The 11,965-nt window shown below is 48.6% G+C and overlaps 1 long non-coding RNA gene across 1 annotated transcript; it reads left to right on the top strand.

The window, feature by feature from the left end:
* The first annotated feature begins 1,485 nt into the window (after positions 1–1,485).
* LOC140897838 (uncharacterized) lies at positions 1,486–11,779 on the top strand. The gene is made up of 2 exons (XR_012154827.1): positions 1,486–2,643; positions 11,237–11,779. It is a non-coding gene; the product is annotated as an uncharacterized lncRNA (long non-coding RNA).
* The last annotated feature ends 186 nt before the right edge of the window (positions 11,780–11,965 follow it).

Here is an 11,965-nt window from a genome sequence, read left to right as displayed (position 1 = left end):
ACATGGCTGCCTTGCTCTAGACGTTTAGGCACCTATCTCCCACCTGAGCCCCAAAGTGAGCCACAAACTGGAGGAAGGAGCACCTGTCTCACCTATGAAGACTGATCCTGTAGACATGCTCAGAGGTCACCCAATGACACAAAGAACAGAGGTGGGAGACTGGGAGGAGGCAAAACTCTCTTATAACCTTTAGCCTAGGGGTTAGGGTACCCACCCAAAATGTGGGAGACTCTGGTTGATGTCCCCTCTCTCTGCTGATGAGGAGAAAGGATTTGAACAGGGGTCTCCCAACTCTCAGGACAGTGCTCTAACTACTGGGCTATGGGATATTCTGGTATGAGGCTCACTCTGTCTGTTTTGTTTAAGGTGTTCAACTTTAATCAAATATTAATTGAGAATCACTCTATAACCACCTCACCCCGCTCCCCAGCACAACAGACATCATTTCCCCTGAGCCGGGATCTTCTGCATGGGCCTAGCCCCTCCCTGCAAGATTGCACCCCACCAGCTGTCTGCCTGAGAATCATACAGGAACTGGCTCTTTTCCCTGCCTCAGGGTCTCCTCCTGGAGTCTTCCTGCTCCCTGAAGCTCTCCCTTAGCTGAAGAACTTGCTGGCCAGGCTTTTATTAGGACCAGAAGATCTTCAAGCCATCACTTGATCCCTGGCCTCAGCATCAGCTGATTAATCTCAGGGTGGAACTGGGCCCCAACTCTCCTTAAAAGACCAGCCACCTTGTGACACTTAGTCTCTCCCATCCTAAAACTTTCCATCCCTGATCCTAATTGCCTCTCTACCTACTGTCCCTTCTCCCTTCTCCCGCTAAGCTCAATGAACGCTCTGTCTACAATCACAGTCTGGAGTTTCTCTCCTCCTGTTCCATCCTAGACAGGGGTGCTGGAATAGGGGGCACCAAGGGGCCATGGAGCTCCACTTTTTACCTGCCATAAGAACAAGTAATGGGGTGAGGGGGCACAAAGGAGCAAGCGGGGAGCGGGGTCTTGGGAGGAAGAGGCAGCGCAGGGGCTCAGGAAGAAGGGGCGGTGCGAAGGCGGGGCCATGGGAGAATGGGTGCTGTGAGGGAGGGGCCTTGGGGGAATGAGAGCTGTGAGGGGGAGGGTCCATGGTTGGGGTGATGGTGGGCCCCGCACTTTTAGGATTCTTCTGCCGCTCCTGTCCTAGACCTAGGACTTCTTCCCCATTCACTCCCCTGAAACCACTCTCACCAAAATCTCTAATGACCTCTGTGATGTTCCCAGCTCAGCCTCTTCTATGGCCTCCCAGACACACCCACTGTCTCCCTTCAGTCCATACAAACTCCATATAACAAAGAGATACCTGCCCCAGGGAGCTCACCCTTTGCATGACAGACAGGCTATAACAGAGGGATGAAAAACACAAGGGACGTGAGGGGTTGGGAGGGCAAGCAGCGAGGTAATGATAAAAAGAAACCAAAGTTCAGCTCATCACTTGCCCAGCCAGTTCCAGACAAGAGAGATTACTGGGGCCACAGCATATATGTGTTTGGAGGAGGGATTTAAGAGAGAATAAGGGAGCAGCTTTACAAATATTGATGGGGCATTTTCTCCATGCACGGAAGGGGAGAAAACACTGAGGTGCTTGAGGGAGAAGCAGACAGGTGGGTGACCCAGCCTGCCAGGAGCAGCCCTTACCATTTTGCCCAAGAGGGCAAAAAATGTTTTCTATGCAATGGGAAGACAGTGTTGACAGCTCAGTAAAGCTGGTGGATTTGACAGACAGGGAAGGGCTGAATGGTGAAGGGACTAATGGCAAAGACTATTAGCTTGTGCTGGTGTGGTGCTGGGTGGGGCAGAGGGTCTTAGTGAAGGGACAATAAGACGGTGGGGGATGTGGTAGCAGAAACAACCCGGAAGGGAAGATGGGGCAGTAGTTGGAGAGGTGTGGGGAAGAGAAGCAGGTTTGTGAGTAAAATTATACCTGGGCTTTTGCATGGTCAGGACCCTAGATTGTAAACTCTTTGGAGCAGGGACTGTGTCTTTTTATAGTCTGGAGTGTGTGTGTGTACAGAACCAAGTGCAGTGGGGGCCCAGCCCTGAGTGTATGTGTACAGGACCTAGTATGGTGGGCCCCAGCCCTGAGCGTGTGTGTACAGGACCTAGCGCAGTGGGGCCCAGCCCTGAGTGCGACCTCTAGATGCTACTGGAATGTAAATAATAATGTGCAGTGGGAGCAGCAGACCAGCATGGGATGTGGAGATATGGCCTGGGGTGGGGCTTAAAGGCATGTGTGTCTGTGCAGAGGATGGGGGATGAAGAGTGGCAGGTGGGGAGGAGGTTGCAGGGATCAGTGTGGGAGGGACGTGGAACGGTGACTTGGAGCCAGCAAGCCCTGCTCTCTGGTCCAGGTTTATGTGTGCAGTATCTGAGGTGTATAAGATAGTACATGTAACAGCTGGGACAGGACAGCTTGGGTCCCTGTCCCCATAAGAAGCTCTGCTCTGCGCTCTTCTCTGCTTAGCGTCCTATTGACAGATCTTTCAGAACATTCGTATCATCAGTGCCGGAGACATCACTCTTAGTTCGACTATTGCCCATTAATTTTGGTGACTCAACATTAACTGAAGGTGTCTTTTACCTTCCAGCGGAATATGAGGCAGTGAAAGGTACGTGCATTTTTACTAGTTTTGATTAAGCTCAAACTTGGAAAGTGAACACTCAGAGCTGTGTGTGCAAAAGAAATGTTAGTGTAAAAAACTGAAGCATGTTACTGTAACAGTTAATTTACAAGACAAGGGAAAATCCAGAGGAAGGAGTGATAAGAAACAAATATACAGATATTACCCAGAAATAATAAATAGAAAATCTGTGGCATTGAAATATGCATATTATCAGTTTTATTTTTCATATTAACCCTTGAAAATACTTGTAAAAACAAACTTCACTTACTGACCAGAGAGACAGTGTAACAAGAACAAGAATTGTTTTATACAAATAGGGCCCAGCCCTGTGAGCTCTCCGCAGATGTTGGTTTCCTTGGAGGAGGATTGGGCCTGCTGAGTCCTGTGTGGCTTCCACATACCACAGCTGTAGAATCAGGCACATGGGTCTGACCCACTGAAGCCGGCAGGAGTTGCAGGCACTCAGCACCCCTTGGAGTCAGGCCAGCATCATCCAGATTATGGAGACACTTATACAGGAAGAGTTCTTTGAACTGGAGGCCCAGATTCTCTGCGGTGCCAAGATCTGCTCAGGGAGGGGGATGAGGACAGTGAGGGAACTGGTGTTGGCTCCCTGATTATCAAGCTGTCCTAGGGGCTGCTCTAATGTACTCCAGTTGGCTGTGGTCCCTGAGAATTGATGATGTGCTCTGCTCTGGTCCAACACACATCCTCCCACAGGATTAAAAGAATCTCACAGGAAATACATGGTGAGATGTGGCTCCTCTGTGCTTTATTATTAAGCCATTGAAAGTCCAAGCAATAATCTGGTGGCTGAACATGGTTAATTGCTGAAAAGGGGAATATCAGGGATGGGGCATGGCGCAGCTCCATTAGAGAATCATAGAATCATAGGACTGGAAGGGACCTCGAGAGGTCATCTAGTCCAGTCCCCTGCACTCATGACAGGACCAAGTATTATCTAGACCATCCCTGACAGGTGTTTGTCTAACCTGTTCTTAAAAATCTCCAGTGATGGAGATTCCACAACATCCCTAGGCAATCTATTCCAGTGCTTAACCACTCTGACAGTTAGAAAGTTTTTCCTAATGTCCAATCTAAACCTCCCTTGCTGCAATTTAAGCCCATTGCTTCTTATCCTATCGTCAGAGGTTGAGAAAAACAATTTTCTCCCTCTTCCTTGTAACAACCTTTTACGTACATGAAAACTGTTATCATGTCCCCTCTCAGTCTTCTCTTTTCCAGACTAAACAAACCCAGTTTTTTCAGTCTTCCCTCATAGGTCATGTTTTCTAGATGTTTAATCATTTTTGCTGCTCTTCTCTGGACTCTCTCCAATTTGTCCAAAACTTTCCTGAAATGTCGCACCCAGAACTGGACACAATAACCCAGTTGAGGCCTAATCAGTACTGAGTAGAGAGGAAGAATTACTTCTCATGTCTTGCTTACAATACTCCTGCTATACATCCCAGAATGATTGTTTTTTTTTGGCAACAGTTTTACACTGTTGACTCATATTTAGCTTATGGTCTACTATGACCTCCAGATCCCTTTCCACAGTACTCCTTCCTGGGCAGTCATTTCCCATTTTGTATGTGTGCAACTGATTGTTTCTTCCTAAATGGAGTACTCTGCATTTGCCCTTATTGAATTTCATCCTATTTAGTTCAGAGCATTGCTCCAGTTTGTCCAGATCATTTTGAATTTTTATCCTATCCTCCAAAGCACTTGCTTGCTATCATCTGCAAACCTTATAAGTGTACTCTCAATGTCATTGTATAAATCATTGATAAAGATATTGAACAGAACTGGACCGAGAACTGATTCCTGCAGGACTCCACTTGATATGCCCCTCCAGCTTGACTGTGAACCACTGATAACTACTCTCTGGGAACGGTTTTCCAACCAGTTTTGCACCCACCTTAAAATAGCTCCATCTAGGTTGCATTTCCCCACTTTATTTATGAGCAGCTCAGGTGAGACAGTATCAAGAGCTTTATTACTAAAGTCAAGATATACCACGTTCTACCGCTTCCCCCCATCCACAAGGCTTGTTATCCTGTCAAAGAAAGCTATCAGGTTAGTTTGACATGATTTGTTCTTGACAAATCCATGCTGACTGTTACTTATCACCTTATTATCTTCTAGATGTTTGCAAATTGATTGCTTAATTATTTGCTCCATTATCTTTCCGGGTACAGAAGTTAAGCTGTCTAATTTTTAATTCCATGGTTTGTCCTTATTTCCTTTTTATAGGTTGGCACTCTATTTGCCCTTTTCCAGTCTTCTGGAATCTCTCCCATCTCTCATGACTTTTCAAAGATAATCACTTATGGCTCAGATATCTCCTCAGTCAGCTCCTTGAGTATTCTAGGATGCATTTCATCAGGCTCTGGTGACTTGAAGACATCTAACTTGCCTGGGACAAATGGCCTGGCCGAGTGGGCAGGGATCTGCTCAGAGACACACGCCCTGTGCTGCACTCGGAGGGCAGAGACCAGCCAGGGCTGGGCAGCAATGTGCCACCACACTGGGATTAACCCTTTCCTTCCACCCCACCATCCCCTGATTGGTCAATGGCACTGCGCACTGTCTGAAAGATCTCAGTAAAAGTCCCCTATTTTGAGTCCAAGTAAACCATCAAAAATAAAATCTCATTCACTCTGCTCCAGCCCCTGGCTCTCCCTCAAACTCCTCACACTCCTTGAGTCAGGAACCTGCAGCCCTTCTTCCTGGAGCTGGCTTCCGTTCAGACTGCACATATTTCCCTACAACCCTCACCTGCAGGGTTCTGTCCTGCTACAGCTGCTGCTGCTGTAATAGTCATCTCTGGGAGCTCCTCTCTCTAGGCTCTCTGCTCTAGTGAGCTCTCCTGGGAGCCCCTCTCCTCAGCAACTTCCTCTTTCTGGGGTCCCTTCAGCTGAGCTCTGGTAACCCATCTAAGGATTTAGTTACTTCCATTTGGGTCTGGGATGGCTGGTTTTCCTTTTTGTGAGCATGTCACAGGTAGCCTGGGCACTGATTCCCCTTAAAGGGCTAGTCCCCGTGACATATCCCCCCTGTACCCAAAGGTAGACTTGACCATGGGTAATGTCGGTTATATTCTACAGGGGATACTTCCTGCCCTGCTGCCACAAGGAAATCTGCAAGGCCCTTATTCCAAAGTATGAAGAGACCAGGAGTTGTGTCCCCAACATTCTATGTAGCTCATGTGATGGGTAAAATCCCCCATAGTCTTCAGCATGGAGTAGCTCACAACAACTTGTACTCCTTGTAAGGGCATGTCTACACTACAATTAATTACTGTACTCTTTGTCAGTCAAGCCTACTGGCCCAATCAGCATAAGGCTGCCTCATGGTCTCTGGGACAGCAGCATCCCCCAGTAGACTCACATGCACCCTTTGGAGTCAAGGTAATCTTTTACTCAGACTATCTTCTTGTTAATGTTTCTAATTATTAAACACTGAATCTTTTTTTCCTGAAGCCTTCAATAAAGGAGCTAGGGGAGTCCATTTCAGATCCTCGTCAGCCCACATGACCATGTGCAATGTTATCAGCTGGAAAAGTACCTTTCTGCTCCTCCCCTGGGGTGGACAGCCTTTCCTTTAGGATGGACTTCTTTTTAGACCTGCTCTGGTTCAGGCTTTGTGTTGCTATTTCAGGCCTCTGGGGGAGAGGTCCCCTGTCTTGTCCCTTATTATTTCAGATTCCTCTTGAACGTGTGTTTTAAAGTAATTAACATGGTGGCTTTTCCTTTCAGCATGTGGAATCCCCTCCTCAGACAGCCCATCTTCCACTCAATGGTCCTGTACCTCTAAACCCACCTCAGCGCTGTTCTTTTCTCCAGCCGGCTGGTATACCTCACTGCCCAACTGATCAGTTTTCTGGAGAAGCCATGCTTTCTCTCTCTGGCATAATTTCAGCTCTTGCCACAAGGCCATCACCTCAGCCTCTGGGATCTCCAACATCGGATGTGTCTCAGAGTTGGGCTTCATTCCACCCTCAATCTTAAACTGGTTCTGGAGCTTTGTCATCTCTTTTTGCAACAACAAAGATTGCTGTTCCCTGGTCACTTTCTCAGTGCTAAGACAGGCCAGCTCCTGCTCCTGCTGGATGGCTTGGGCTGAGATCCAGTCCCTTGAGCTTTGCATCTCCTCTCGCGCCTGCCAGACCTCAGCCTTTGGGCCTGGAGGGTGTTTAGTTGTGCAAGGCCTTCTGCCCTACTCCCTTCAGCTGCAGCAACCTTTTCTTCTAGCTGTCTTCAGTTCATTAGTGGATGGCTTTGCTGGGTAGCTATAGAGGACATGGCCACTAGTGTAGCTTCCCTTGTAGCCCCCACCTCTGTCTTTGTGCCCATCGACATCCAGTCCTTCTGTGGGTGATCAACTTGTTCCCCCAAAAAGTCCTCTAGGACACCCACAGCATCACTCCTCTCCCCTGTGTACATGCAGCCTCCTGGTAATTTATTGTTGGACTTTCTGTGTTATCGCACATACCAGAGCCCTCTTCATGCATCTTTGCCATCTCCTGAGCCATTGGCTTTAGCCTTTCTAGTTCTTTAACTTGTTCTAGGAGCTGTTCCTTCTTTTGTCTCAGGATACATCTACATTTGAGCTGGGAGGTGATTCCCAGCTCACGTAGATGTACCCAGGCTAGCACCTAAAGATAGCCATGTGGCCAGGGTAGTACAGGTGGCAGATTGACCTAGCCACCTAAGTACAAACTCACCTGGACCTCTTTGGTATGTATTCAAATGGGTGGCCCAATGTGCCTGTACTTCCCCAGCTAGCACACTAAATTGAGCAGAGCTAGGGAGGGTATGTCTACAGAAGCTGGGAATCACACCTCCTATCTCAAATGCAGACATATCCTCAGTTTCAAGGTCTCCTGGTTACTACCATCTAACCAGCGTAGCAGGCTCATATATCCCAGCAAACACTCTTCTAGTTTTCCAGCCACACTACTCCTGTTCTGTAGCCCTTTCTGGAGCATCTCATTCACAAGGCCTAGGGCTTGTTCAAGCTCTTTCAGTTTTGGCTCCTGAGTAGCTTTCCCCTTGCATGGCTCATTTTCTACCTTGGCAGCCTGCAGTTTGGCTGTCTTGAGACTCTTGTTTGCCGTCTCCCTGTTGCTTTGCTCCTCTCTTGGCTGAACTATTCAGGGCTCCAGGTGTTTCTTCTTGTTTAGGACCAGGGATCCTTGACAAGGGGTATTGACAATTGCATTTGCCACTTCATCCCTGTGGTGTGGTGCCTGGCACTTGGTACATTCAGCAGCTGTGAGTTTCTCCTACATTTGAATAATCTCCCCGGTACTTGGCTCACACGGGTGTTGGAGCTTTATCTTCAACTGCTGGGCTTCTGGAAGCTAGAGCAGAATTTCTTCTGCTGAATGCCATGTTCCTTCTTCAGAGCCTTGACTCATTTACTCTTCTTACTCACAACCAGATGGCTTCTCTCCTGCCCTGTGAGTAGCTCCTTCTGCCTGTCCACTGGTTACTGGGTTTGCTCCCATTGCTTGGCCAGTTTCTATGAGAAAGTCCACACGTGGGCCTGCTAATTACATACCTGTTAAATATCCCTCTCAGAGTTCTTATAACACCCATCTCTCGAGACCACCAAAACTTTTGAATCACATTTAGCCTTCTCCCCAGCTGCCCTGGGCCAGAGAGCCTGCTGTTCTCTAGAGCTTCTTGTTGCACCTTTTTCTACTGGAGTCCTTTCAGACTTCTGGAGGGAGCTACTCAGTCTCCCCAAACTCCCAAACTTTGAATCTGGGAGTGAACTTAAGATACCCCTGGTAAGCGGAGCGAAGTCTGAAACCCTTGGCTGGCCTCTTCCCCTGAAGCTTATACCCCAGGACCTACTTTCTTAGCTATTCATTTTGCCCAGTATTAGAAATTCTTACTGCCCCATAGCAACACCCCTTCTTTCCAAAATCCAGAGTTCTTGTAGGAAAGCAGTATTTTACATGTCCCTTTCCCTACATTTGAAACAAACCCATGAAGGGGTCACTCTTCCTGGAGCAAAAAGGGATTCCTACAGTCGTCAGTTTTGACATGACAGTAGCTAGGCCTGACTTCCCCATGGCAGGATGGCATGACTTCCCCATGGCAGGACGTATTTAATAACCTGGAACTCCCCTCTTCTCTGACTCTTCTGGGAAACCAGGCCAGTCTCAGCATCCTGGTTTCTGGGGGCCAACCCCATCTTATTTGCCCATCTTGCCCACGGTCGGTACCTAATATTGGACCAGTCCTGTGCTTTCTTCTCTTGTGGTTGTCTGTGGTGGCTGACTCTTTCAAATCACTGACCTTCTTTGAGGCACCACTGTGGTTGCTTAGTTCCTTCGAAATATGGGAGCTGGAACTCCCATAGTTGTTGCTGCCCTCCTGACACTACCTTGAGAGAGTGAATGTCCCACCGTCATGGAAGTGCTTGTGCCATGCTGCTTGGTCATCCGTTCTTGGTGGAATGGGATCTCAGATTCCACTTCTGATACCATATAGTCAGGGGAAGCACATTTAAGTACTCCACTCAGCTGCCTCAGGGTGGCCCTGCAAGTACCTTGCCTCAGTTTACCCTCTTCGGCACTACTTAAATAACTCCATGTAATCTGAAAAATCTGAAACAAAAGTCCCTTGCTGGGATCTACTTTACTCATAAACTCAAAGGTCAGAAGGGACCATCATGATCATCTAGTCAGACTTCCTGCACATTGCAGACCACAGAGCCTCACCCACCCACTCCAGAAATAGACCTCTAACCTCTGGAAGAGTTACTAAAGTCCTCAAATCATGATTTAAAGATTTCAAGTTTACAGAGAATCCACCATTTACACTAGTTTAAACCTGCAAGTGACCTATGCCCCATGTTGCAGAGGAAGGTGAAAATCCCTCAGATCTCCGCCAGTCTGACCCAGGGGAAAATTCCTTCCTGACCCCAAGTATGGGGATCAGTTAGACCTTGAGTATGTGGGCAAGACCCACCAGCCAGATACCTGGGAAAGAATTCTCTGTAGTAACTCAAAGTCCTCCCCATCTAGTGTCCCATCATCAGAGATATTGGCTGCTAGCAGTTGCAGATCAGCTACATCCTCTCGCTGCCCTCTGCCTCAGTGGTTCCCACCCCTTCCCTTGTCCCCCCTCAGGCCCCACTGGGCCTGCCCCTCTCTTTCTCCCTATCTGCCCACTTGGTGCCCACCCTTCTCCTTTGCCCCCCTCTAACCCTGGGTGCCCACCTCTTTCCTCACCACTCCTTTATCCTCTGGTGCCCAGGGCTCCCCTTGCCCCCATTTTCTCCCCAGGTGACTGTCCCACTCCTCTCTTCTCTGCCTCTATTCCCATGTGGCCTGTCCCTTCCCTCTTCCCCCCTCTTACTACTGATACCTGCCTTTTCCACCTTTTGATGCCTGTTCTTCCGCTTGCCCCACCACACCCTCTGATACCTACATCTTCCCTCACCCCCAACATCTGGCTCTCTGCTCACCCCCTCTGCCTCACTGATGCAAGCCCCTTCCCTCTGCCGTCTTGATACCTGGCTCTTCCTTCAACCACTTTCTTCCCCATGAAGGCCCCTCCCCTCAACATTCTCTGTCCCTCTGGTGCCTCCCCGTTACCTCACCTCCTCTTCCTCAGGCACCTTCCCTCTCCTGCTCTTTGCCCCGCAGTGACTACATCTCCCCTTGTCCCCTATAGCCCCCCTGACACCCGCACCATCCCTCAATCCTCTCTGTCCCTTTGGTGCTTGTCCCTCCTTCCTGTGGGTGGAAACCCTTTCCCTTGCCCAACCATCTCCCAGCCTTTGATCCCAACCCCCTCACACTTGCTCCTCCCCACAACTCTCTGGTTCCCCTCCCACCCCTGGGGCATATCCTTCCTCCTGGCATTGCATGGGGGCCCCATGACACAGTGATTAATGGGAATGAAGGTTAATTTCCCTTTCATCCTAGTGACCAGCCCCTGACCCTGGCACTGATTCTGTGACTCTCTCCCCAGTGAACATGACCCTGGATCCAGACACATCAAATCCCTGGCTCATCCTGGTCTGAGGATCTTAAACATGTGAGAGATGGACATACCCCACAGGATCTTCCCGATAATCCTAAGAGATTTGATACTTTCCCCATTGTCCTGGGTGCTGAGGGATTTATGGACGGGAGGTGTTACTGGGAGGTGGAGGTGGGAGACAAGACAGGCTGGACTCTGGGGGTTTGTAGAGAATCTGTGAGCAGGAAGGGGCCAGTCAGACTCACACCTGGGAATGGATACTGGACAATGTGTCTGAAGGATGGGGAATACAAGGTCCTCACCTCCCTCTCAAGCTCCCTCCCCGTGAGCATCAGGCCCAGCCGAGTGGGTCTGGAATCCCATGCCTGTAGGAGATGCACCCTTGCATCCTTGCTTACCCTCAGGAGTGAGATATTGGCTTCTATGACCCCCACCTGTGGAAAATGGTGGCTGAATTAGCAATATTGTCCCTAGACACCTGCAGTGATCCCTTTAAAAAAACACCTAGTTCAGTGCTGTGCGTGAACTAAAAATCATGCTTCTGTGAATTGTTTCTTGTGTTTCTATAGATTTGGCCTTCAGGGGATCTTCCTACACACTGGGGGAGCACCTCCACCAAATAAGGAAGTGACCAAGGTGCAGCAAGGAGGACATGTTCTGAGAAGTGCTCCAATCCTCTGAGGCTGAAAAAAGAGGATACAGGGAGTGGACAAAGACTTTAAAGGAAAAATAATTCAAACTCACAGGGAGGCCAGAAAGGAGAGCAAGGAACACATTGTAAAGGGCCAGGAGTGGATGATAAAAATGATGGAGGAGCAAACAGCAATGTTGAGGTCCCTAATCATGCTCCAGGCAGAACACATGAGTGCTCCCTCACCAGCCATTACAGAACTGCTTTCCATGCCTTCCCCAAACTCCTCCCCCGCATTCCTTGCAACATCCCAGAACATCTCTGTGTGCCGTTCCATCCATCCCTTTGGACACTTTCCCAAACGATAGCTGGATTTACACACAGTTATGAGAGCGTACTGCCATACGCTTTTTTCTCCCTTCCCACCAATCCTTTTGTGTGTGTTGTTAATTGTTATTTAATAAAAACAAACTCTGAAAGATACCAATCTTTATTTGTCGCCGACACATGGTGGTCGCTGCTGACAGTTATACACTTGCTGACTGCAAATCCTGGTCAGGAATCATCAAAATTTTAATGCAAAGCAGCAAGTTAACAAAGCGTGGCAGAGTGCTGTGTAGAAATACACATGACTGGGGTTCATTGTCAAAATGTTGTCTCAAAGCCT

Source organism: Lepidochelys kempii, chromosome 14, assembly GCF_965140265.1.
Source record: "Lepidochelys kempii isolate rLepKem1 chromosome 14, rLepKem1.hap2, whole genome shotgun sequence".
In the NCBI taxonomy this organism is placed as follows: Eukaryota; Metazoa; Chordata; order Testudines; family Cheloniidae; genus Lepidochelys; species Lepidochelys kempii.
This window is presented reverse-complemented; position numbering and strand designations above follow the sequence as displayed.